General features: G+C 39.7%; 1 long non-coding RNA gene across 1 annotated transcript in view; it reads left to right on the forward strand.

Annotated features, from left to right (window-relative positions):
* Nucleotides 1-1,528: 1,528 nt before the first annotated feature.
* Nucleotides 1,529-10,793, forward strand: part of LOC119235986 (uncharacterized) — a 10,221-nt gene continuing 956 nt past the window's right edge. Inside the window, exon 1 of the long non-coding RNA XR_005122963.1 lies at nt 1,529-1,712. This is a non-coding gene — a long non-coding RNA (uncharacterized LOC119235986). The remainder of the gene's footprint in view (nt 1,713-10,793) is intronic.

The raw sequence follows: 10,793 nt of genomic DNA on the forward strand, positions 1-10,793 counted from the left end.
AAGCTTATAAGTTATTTTGCCTCTCTGTACCTCAGTTTCCTCATCTCTTAATTGGGATATTAATAATATTGATTCTTGGAATTGGGTGAGAATAAAAAATACTTGACACCTCTAAATTCTACTTACTATATGTAACAAGTTCCACATAAGTACTAGCTATTGCTACTATAATAATGCTTATCTCATAAGTTGAGGAAACCGCGTTTAGAGGTATTACATGACTTACCCAAGGTCATACAGATAAAAAAATAGCAAAATCAAGATTCCAAGCCAGGTTACCTGACCTCAGTACTTAGATACTTTGCTCTCATGCTATCCCAGTCATGTTTCGTTGGACACAAGGGTTAAATATCTGCAAGAGAAGATTCAACCAAAGAGATCTTTCTAGAGTCTTGAAAGTAGGAATATTTCATGAACCAACTGGTAGTGACAAGACCTGCCTCCTGCAGAGAGAAGGGGAGCGCTTCCCAATCAAACTTCATTTTCCAAGGTAGAATGAATTTGGGTAACCTTTCTCTCTCGCTGAAGTTAAAAATACCTTTAAAAAATGAGTTTGTCATGTCTTGTTGCATAACACTGAGCAGTATTTATAGAACGTGGAAATGAATATGAAAACTTGTACTTTGATTCATGGCATATTAGAAGTGGTACTTCCATTAATAACTGACTTGAATTTTTCCTCCCAAATTATTGGAATGCTTATTAAACTTTAAAGGTATTTTTCTGACTGGGGGTGGGAAATGGAAAGGTAGAAACAGGGAGAAGCATATTCTTAAAGACATTAATAATCAAGTACTGATAAAGCAGTTGCATGTATTTTACATTTCATTCTGAGAGCTGCCTTCACCTCACTGGCAGCATAAGGTATTGAATACTGTTCATTTAGAAAGGTAAAGATTATATTTTTTCTTGAGTTAATCTTAAAAGACTTCATTGAAACAATATCTCATTGAAGATTTCAGCACAAACAATTAACTTAGGTATACCTAAGATTTGCATTATATTGATTCCAAAATAATTAACTTGGTAAACCCATACAAATACAAAGCCCCACTATCATTCTGTTGATGTCTAAAGGATGACTGCATCTTACCATGAAATGTATTTCCAAGTTTTGCCAAGTATTAAGGTGACTGATTTTATTTCTTTTATTAGATACTTAAGTTTCCCTTTCTTTTTTATATATTGCCTTAAAAAAAGAAACAACAACCCTGCTTTTACAGGCCTCCTGCTGCCTGAAAGCCTTCTTGTTCAGCACAGAGAAGATTTCTTGCTGATCAAATATCCCCCATTCTTCTCTTTAAGCAAACACTGAAGGCTTTCAGCAGCTGCCTGAGATATCACTTTAAAACCCTTAAGGCAGTTTGAAAGGCCTCCAAAAAAGCATGACATTCAATCAAAGTTCTGTAAGGAAAGTTTTAATGAATAAACTTAGTAAATTAGAAAGCACTGCAGCAGGGTGATTAACTCTCGTTTGTGCATTAGTGTTGAAATTAATTAAAATGTTTAAGCCATAGGAGGCTGGCTACCTCGTCAGGACCTGGCTCTGCCCTCAGAGTCAGTCTGGATCCAGGAGTGATTCATCTTACACAGATGAGAGGGGGATAAAAAGAAAAGAACAGCCAGGACAAATGTGTTTTCAGTGGTGCTTAACAGCAGGGAGACCATTGAGACTTCAGAGCAGTGCTACTGGAGTGTGACATCATAATACGGTATGTACATGGGGAGTGGAGTGAGAAGGGCTTTGCACACACATCCCTCCCTCTCTCTTTTGGATTGGATGCTGTGTATAGTAATTTCTCTGCCAGGCAGAATGCTGCAGCCTGCTCTCTTCAAGTCCACAAGATCACAAATTAGCTGTTTCCCTCACTCTTATTTCGCACCTGCTTCATGACCATTAAATGTTCATCCCTGGGAATATCCCTCACAGCACAGTGTCATGAGAGGTGGGCTTAGTGCCCTGGTGGATTTCCCTAAAATCAACTCCGTAGAATGTCTGAAAATATAATTGCCTCCAACAGACTCTCAGACACACCACAGTGGATTTATTGTTAAATTCCCTTGACAATGTGCAGAGCAGAAATCATCTTTTCAAGAAACCCAAAATATTCCATTCCCATTAGCTTGTTAAATATCTCCTAAGCTCAATTTCTTTCCAGAACTATGGGTCTGTGGATCTTCTTATAGAAACCCATTACCATGTAGATGTTTAACAAATCCCTGCCTGCTTAAAATTATAAATGACAGTCTATTTCATAAAGAGAAAAGTCCTTGTTGACAGGAAAACAATCTCAGTTGGTTCTCCTTGGATAACAAATGGGCTTGTGTCAGGTCCTGCACCATAGCTGTTTCCAAAATAGTGAAGCGATGGATGGCCATTTCTAGTGCCGAGGTCCAAATTAAGGGGGTTGCAGAAATTAGTGACTTCCTGCAAGCCTGAATTATTTCCTCCTGGTGAAAATTACCATGATTTGCTATGGATCTACATTCATAACTTTAAAAACTGTCTGTCTCCTTTATTTCTTTGCTCTAAAGATTTCTTGTCAGCTACAATGTCAGAGGTCACTGTCAGAGCGTCCCTTTGGTACCCATTAACTATAACCAGCAAACTTGTTCACTATTGATCCTCTATGTCTAAGTATCTATTATGGTGGATATAAAAGGTGGCTTCACATCTTTCTAAACAGATAATTCATAAAGGCCAAGGGGTCATAGCTTGTGATATATTATTCTTTCAGTGTAACTGTGACTGAATAGAAAATGAAAAAGAGCAAGAGAAAACATGTGAAGGGTCATGAGTCTCAGACTAGAGAGGTAAAAGTTGTGTGTCAATTGGACACATTAACATCCATATTAATGATAACAGGCATTAATAATATTTGTACATGACCTTATTATTGATTCATTCTATGCAGAAGCAGAGGGCCCTGGAGTATATGAAGACAGAGTTCATTTTTTAACCACCAAAGATTAGTGTAGGTTGAACTCTAAAATGGAAGTCAACTAAAGACAGTAAAATATGTTCTGGCAGCCAGATATTGGGTCCTACATTTTGCAGGTACTGGGGGCCGAACAAGGACTTGGGGAACAACAGCCTGAAATACGAACTGCTCAGGATCTGCTGAGCTGCCATGGGCTCAGCCCATCCCCACGATCCTTTGGGATTGTTTGATTTCTCGTGTTCTGTAACCTGTGCTGGTTCGTATTGAACATTCAGCAATACACTGCAGAGGCCATTGAGGATGTTCCCCACGTTCCCATCCTAAAGTAAAGCATCTCATTAGGAGAACAATGAGGATCTAATGAGGGAGCCTTGCTCACAAGTTAGCTGACATTGGGCTCATTTAATGCCGTTTATGGTCTTCTACCCACTGGAGAAACGAAGATGGTGCGCTTTCTCAAGACTACGGTTTGGAGGAAAGTAAATTGAGATGAATCATGGTGAGATGAGATAGTTAAAATGTCATGCTCCGTAAGTTTGAATGCATCCTTCAAGTTCTGAACAGTAAAATGCAACTGAACACTGAAACAAGGGAAACAAAGAAAAGCAGATACCTAACAACACAAATCTACAAATCTTTGACAAGCATGCTTTACAGGGGAAGACCAAACAGTACCTTTTCAGACCTATGTCTGAGCACACACCCAGGCACAGGCATGTGCACCCAAGCCACACTCCCTCCTGATTTTACTTTCCTTTTACTGGCTTACCTATTATGACTGAGAGGATGACACACCAAAATTGCAAAGTTTCAGCGATAAACAATCAACCACTAGCTTTATTTCTGTTTTTAAATGTTAGCTGAGGAAGTCCCTAAACTGACTAGGCAAATTACACATTGTATTCCGGTAAATGTGGAGCTAGTGATGATGTGTTTTGAGAATCAGAATAAGCCCTTTTAGCAAAAGGAGAGAGTTTGAAGACAGGCTTGGGGGTGAGCATGGGCGGATGTGGGAGCTGTGGAATTGTTCTGCCGATTTCTCCTACAGAGCCCCATTCATTTCAAGTATCTACTAACTCTATAACTCTTTAAGTTAAAACGTCCTAAGAGAAACCCAAGAATGACCTATTTCCTGGAAGCGACCAATCTAAGTTAATAGTCTGACCCTGGGAATAGCTTTTCTTCTTTATGTGAAACCCCAGATACTGAGTCAACTGAGGTCTTGAGGGAATTTCCCTTCAATATCTGTAGTTCTTAACCTTTTTGTGGATCAAAAACCCTTTTGAGCATATAACAAAAACTGTGATTTCTCTCTTGGAAAAAATGCCCATACACACAAATTTTTGCATGTGTCTTAGGGGTTAGTAGCATTGCTGAGGTTAGGGCCCATATTCTAAATAGGATTTTTTTTTTTACTCAGATGAACATTTGTGGAATCTGCCCTTCCTTCTTCAGTACCATAAAGAAAATTATTAAGGTCAAAGATGAGCCAGTAACAGTAACCTCTAGATGCCAAATAATACCATACCTAATAATAATGTCTAAATGTCATGTTAGTGGTCTCTGTGGATATCGCTATTCTTCATAGTAATTTTTATTTTTATTTAATGTTTAGAAATGTTGTTAAAAGTGACTACTGTTTCAAAATGTGACCTCTCTGAGGTTTAAAACCTACTGAATCAGATGAGATATGAAAGTGTTCAATATAATGTATGACTTAAAGCTATGTTTTTAAAACTTTAATAGGAAATGTCTGACTCTTAGATCACTGTTTCTAAAGCCTGGCAGACAGAAACATGTCTTTTAAAAAGATCTAATTTATATACCAAATAGAGATCCAGCAGGTAGAAATAATGCCTGTCCTTTTTATCCCATGCAAATCAGAACCTCAGCTCCAGTAGCAGTTTAGCAATTACAACTCTTCCCATTTCTTTTTTTTTCCAAATATTTTTCAGGTATTGTGGTAGACAGTGGGATGCCAGGATAAATAAAGCATAGTTTTTGTCCTCCAGAGGCTTTTGGTCTTATAAGAGGACACATGCCTATACACTACAGCATCCTTTCCCTTCTTCCTCCCTCCTGACAGAACTCCATTTCATTCAGATACCCACTTCTCCTCTGCATCAGCTATGTGATTTGGGGGGGACTGATGCTAAACCAATCACGGGAATCCTTCATATACCCTTAGCTGTGATTGGTTCAGGTACCCTGGCCTCAGCCAGTTAATATTCCCCATTCCCTAGGTTATGGCAATTGGTCCAAGCATGGACATGGTAACCTAAATTGGCCTCATCACACTGAAGGAAAGGACAGCTAGAGGGAAGGTTCTCACTCTTTCCTTCTAGGAGTATTGCCCTGGCCGATTTGGGAAAATTACGAGAACCAAAGTAGACGCTCTGATTGAACCACACCTGAAATTCATTATAACTCTAAATGGCCTTCATGTGAGATAGGTTACTTTTTCCTTTTTTTTTTTATTAGAATAGGGATTTATGCTATATATAGCCCCCAGACATCCTAACTGCCCCCATATCACTACAGTCTATAATGATAGACCCCCTACTAGGCTATGGGAATCTTCAGAGGAGCCCTAAGGATGGACACAATCATTCTGGTGGGAAATTTTCAGAGGAGAGGATGCTTGAGGTAGGTTTTGATGATTGATAGGACTTAGCTGGGCAGATATCGAAGGTAAGGGGGTTCTAAAGAGAAGAACAAGTGAGTAGAGGTGTGATGCCTTCAAGGGTATGGGGAGAGTTGTATGACTAGAATAAAAAGAGCAATGGTGAGCGGGGGTGGGGGGGTGGAGCAGATAATGAGGTAGGCGGGGGCCAGATCATGAAGAGTCTTCCACTCCATGTAAATGTGGATTTTCTACTGAAGGTAATTGGGAACCATTGAAGAATGTTAGGCTGTGAAGGGCATGATTGATTTTGTATTTTAGACATACACTGGTGGCTAGGGTGGAAGATGCATTGGAAAGGACAGTTATGGAAACAGGGGCATCAGTTCAAGTATCTCCATCTTGTTAATTTTTAAGCATTCTTGGATCTTCCTTTCTCGATAGTGTAGGAAAGGTATCTATGAAGATTGATACAGAAAAGTCACTGTTGATCAAAATCTATAAAAAGGTCCAGATCAGTGAACATTTGCTGAATGCTCATAAGTCAACCTTGCACAAGGTCATGGAAAGAGCCCCTTACTTGCTGTGTTGATCTTTAGCTAGTTGCTTAACCTTTCTAAGATTCCATTTCCTTTTCTATAAAGTAAGGATCATAATATCTACTTTGCATGACTTAGATGAGTCAAATAACACATAAGCATTTAGTACAGAGCCCACAAGATCACAGAGACTGATTAATGATTCATTAACTGATTGAGTGACTAGATGACATGAGTGGTTTTCTCTACTTATCCATAATATGTGATTCTAGATTTGAAAATTATGAGTCCAGTGCTTTGGGAGATGTTACCACCAGATGAACAAGTTATTCCCATTTCTTTCTGAGAAGAGTTTAATTCTTTTGGAATTTTTTCAAGTGAGGACAGATTTGCCCACCGGAATTGCAGAACTTTTCTCAGTCTTTAATTAAAACAACATGCTTTGGAGTTTTGCAGATGTGTAACTCTCGCTTCCTTGGGCTCAAAGGGTGGGACCATGAAAATTGCTGTAGAATGAATTGATTTGGGATTTTCATAAGATAGCCACAATGAGCTTCAGAGACTAGGTTTTGGCCTGAATGTAAAGGGTACACTGTTTTGTACAACCTATGGGCAGGGCAACCAGGTGATTTGTGTTCCTTTCCTTGAGCCCAATTTTGAGTCCTCTAGGTTGACTGTACCTATTCAGGATGTAGGGCAGAATTAAAGGCAGTGGTAGGACAATGGGGAACCAGTGCCAAACTGAAGATAGTTTCACTTCTCAAGAAAACGTGCAAGTACAAAGTGCAGTGGTTGAGAGCCTTGCCATCAGAGGCATCAGGGTTTGAGTTCTAATTTGCTCACTATTAAATATGTGACCTTGGGCAAGGGACCTAATCTCTCTGTGCTGTAATTTTTTTAACTTGTAAAAGTGGGGCCTTCCGCAATCCTCTAAATGGGAGCATGCCTATTTCTTGAAATGTTATGAGGATGGAATAAGTATACATGAAAGGCATATGTGCAGCATAATATATATGTAGCATATGGTTAATATACATAACCTATCATTACTGTCTGCAATGGTCATCTGTAATTTTGGGTCCATTTATCAAATAGTTGCTCTTCTATTAGTACCCTGATTTCCTTTTAGGGAATTACCTTTCCTGATTAGGTGTAGTCTTGGTGCCCTCTAGTGTGCTGACTGTCCACCTTAGAAGTTGAGGAGTCCCTGGAGGCTCTGCCCATAAATCTTTGCTTTCATCACCCAGTAAAGTCTTGAGGTGAGCATGTGACTGGAACTCAATCAGAATCTCTCTTTTTGGACTCTGAATCAGGCACCGAGCAAGGGTAGAAAAAAAAGTGGGGCAGTACCTGAAGAAGACAGCCTTCCCTACCTCCCTGTTGCTACCCATATCATTCCTAGAAAGTCTCCTCTTGCTTAAGTAACAAGAGTACATTTCTGTTGCTTCCAACAGAAGTGAAACACTATTACTTTCTTCATTAGGAATCAAGTATTCCTCTTCACACTTTTTTTCACCCCAGTGTGCTCCCCCACCACTGCCCTACACAGAATTTCCCCCCAAAACACCTTAAATTTGTGTAGCTCCATGTGTGTCTTCAAGATGTTCTTTTTGCTCAAATTCCCGTATTTAACCGCCATCCTCTAATGGGCAAATTCTAACTTGTTCTTCAAACACTGAATCAAATGTTACTTGCTTTAAGAAGTCCTTAAGACTCCCCTCACTCAGCAGTACAAATGTATTCAAGGTCCTCCACCTTTTCCATTCAATAAATGCAACAGCATTTACTGAATTTGCCATGTTGTATTATGATTGCATTATTTGCTACCATCATCTGGTGTGCTCTTGAGTAGAGGGGTCAAGTCTTGGATTTCATCATCTTTGTTTTGTTAGTACCTACTTAACCTACATGCTTGAGCAAGCACATGAATTGCATGATTTTGTGGACAGCATTTATACTTGGGGCATGTCTAGACAACGTTACAACAGCAGGCCAATTCCACAGGCCATCCAGTTCTCTCAGTAGTGATGAGCAAATCTATCTTTGTCTCAGTTATCAATATTTACAATCTGAATTGAATCAAAAAAATTTAAATCCTTGTCTTAACCTCTACTTTGAGAGTTACACTGGGAATAACTAAGATTTATATGCAAAATACCTAATAAATGTTAGCTCACTTGAACCTCAGAGCATCCTTCTGAAGTAAATGGTGCTATTTTCCCCATTTCACAGATGGGGAAACTGGGGCACAATGAGGCTGAATCACCACCCTACAGTTATATGGCCAGCAAGTGAGAAAACTGAGTTTCCTAGTTAAGCTGTTTTCTACTTTGTGGCACAGCCTCTTCTGGAGATTGAGGAATAAGCAGACTCAGCTCATACCAGTGATGCTCAACCTATTTCATAACTTGGGGTTTGGAAGCTATTTGGTGGCTATGAACTGAGATCTGACCACCTGAAGAAGCATTGACAGTGATGGCAAAGTGCTGCCACAAAGGAGTGGGTTTTTTAGCTAAGCTACATTACAGTAGTGATGACGAGGAAGGGGAATCCTATGATATTTGAAAAGATTGAGATACCCTTGTGCCAGTAGTAGTCACATTATTGGCCTTGGCTAAATGTACTAACCCGATTTGGTAGTAGTAGAGGGTAGGGGCTCAACGATTAGGATTTTAAGTCAGTGAGTCCTGATTGTGAGACCTAGCTCTGCTCTCTGCTACTAAGTAGTGACCTAGCGTTAAGTACTTAACCATTGTGTGACTCAGTTTCCCCATCTGTAAAATGGGGATTGGTAAAATGGGAAATCTGTAAAATGGGAAATGTCATAATATAATTATGGGGGTTCAATGAGATAATTACATGGAAATCAGTTGGTTTACCTGCCTCCTAATATGCGGTTAATCATGTAAATTTTAGTTCAAAATCCCTGCTAGTTACGAGATATTTTATGAGCTGTGGCTCTTGGGTCCTTTAGGGAACAGAAAGGGAAAGACTAGTGGTGAGAAGAGAGTTTCCCATCCTCTCTGCCAGGGAGAGCACAGTCCTTAATAACTGACACCACTGCCTGAAGTCCCACAGGCCATACTTTTCCACAGGATTCCACTGGGTATGAGTACAAGATAGGGTTTATGATTTTCACATCCAGTTGTCAGGGCTGATGGTCTATAGGATTATTCTGTATGAACAAATCCAATGTCCTTTTACTGCTCATTTCCCCCTTTAAATTTCCAATGGAAAAAAACCAACAACCCTTCAAAGATGAGTTTAGTCAAAAAGGCTTATTTTATTACTGGTATCTTTTTCCAAAGAACTAATGATATTTCTCATAAATTCTGAGCATTCTATGGGCTGTGACAGCCTGTGCTTGAGTGAAGTTAGCAACAAGGAAGAGAAGTTTGGTCATGATTTTCCCAGAATCCATCAGAGCACATGGGCCCTGAACCCTGGTACTCAGATGAGGAAGGATTCTAACCCACCAGTACATTTAAGCTTTCAACTTTGCAGATTCTAGATTCAGAAGCTTAAGCCCTTCAAATATGTGGTATGGAATCCCCACATCATCATTAAACTCCCCATTAGCTGCAAACAAGTAAAGTTTACTTGTGTAAAACAAGGTACAGTTTCCCTTAATGTATCTGTCTTCTATTTTAATAAGCATAGTATACATAGCTCACAAATTAGACCCCTTTTCTGGAGAATTAGAGGTTGAAAATTGGGATGGAAGTGAGAATAAACCTGAACTTCAGGAATCTTAAGTACACTTAAAATAATGTTATTAATAGACATTCTCCATCTGGGATTTGATAGAATGGAAAGAAATCTTTTGCCGCCTTCTCTCTATTCAGTTAGTGCTGAATGCTGGGACATGTGCATGATGCACAATGTTCTCAAAAGGCCAAGCCCACAGTTCGTAGGGCCCTCTTGGGACTGTGGATAGGTGTTTTCACTTCACAGCTGGCACAAGTGTGAACTCCCACCACTGGGATATGGAACAATTTGTAATGTAACAATTAAGGGAAATATTGACTTAAGTATGCACTCAGTAGGGGACTGGTAACCCTGGAAATCAGCAGAAGGCACAACCATGCCAGGTACATCATCTCCAGGGATTCTGAAGCAATTCAAATGACAAAAGGGCACTTGGTATCTTGAGAAGTACTCCATCTCCCTTTATGTTACTCAAGGATGAAGTTAAAAGTGACACTTCCTCCTCCACTCAGCTTGAGCTACATTGAAGGGATGAAGCATATAAAATGCAGTTTCTAAAATGCAAAGACTCACAGTGTCTGCCAGTTTTACAATTCTGTAATTATAATTAAGAAAATGTTCTGCTGGTCCTTCTCCTGAGGGTGCAAGGGATACCAGGGCCACCACAAAGCTGCATTTTGCATAGCCTGGATGATTGCAAAACTCCCCACCAGCCACCCCCCACCAATAAAAAAAAACCCATCAGCTTACATCTCAGCCCCCCATCTCAGTTCTCATATACTTTCATCTTGTTCCCAGGATCCACTAAAGTAAATAAGATGTCCTCCCAGATAATGGAAACCCCACCAGCTCTCAGTTAGTGCCTTTTCATGCCAATTAAACACATTTTATACAGTCATCGTAGATGCATCAATGACTGCTTTCGGAGACGCCAATAGGGCTCAGCAGACATCAGCCAAACAAATGAAATGTATTTCATGT

The sequence above is a fragment of the Talpa occidentalis genome, unplaced genomic scaffold (genome assembly GCF_014898055.3).
Source record: "Talpa occidentalis isolate TD23 unplaced genomic scaffold, MPIMG_talOcc4v2.1 talOcc4.9, whole genome shotgun sequence".
In the NCBI taxonomy this organism is placed as follows: Eukaryota; Metazoa; Chordata; class Mammalia; order Eulipotyphla; family Talpidae; genus Talpa; species Talpa occidentalis.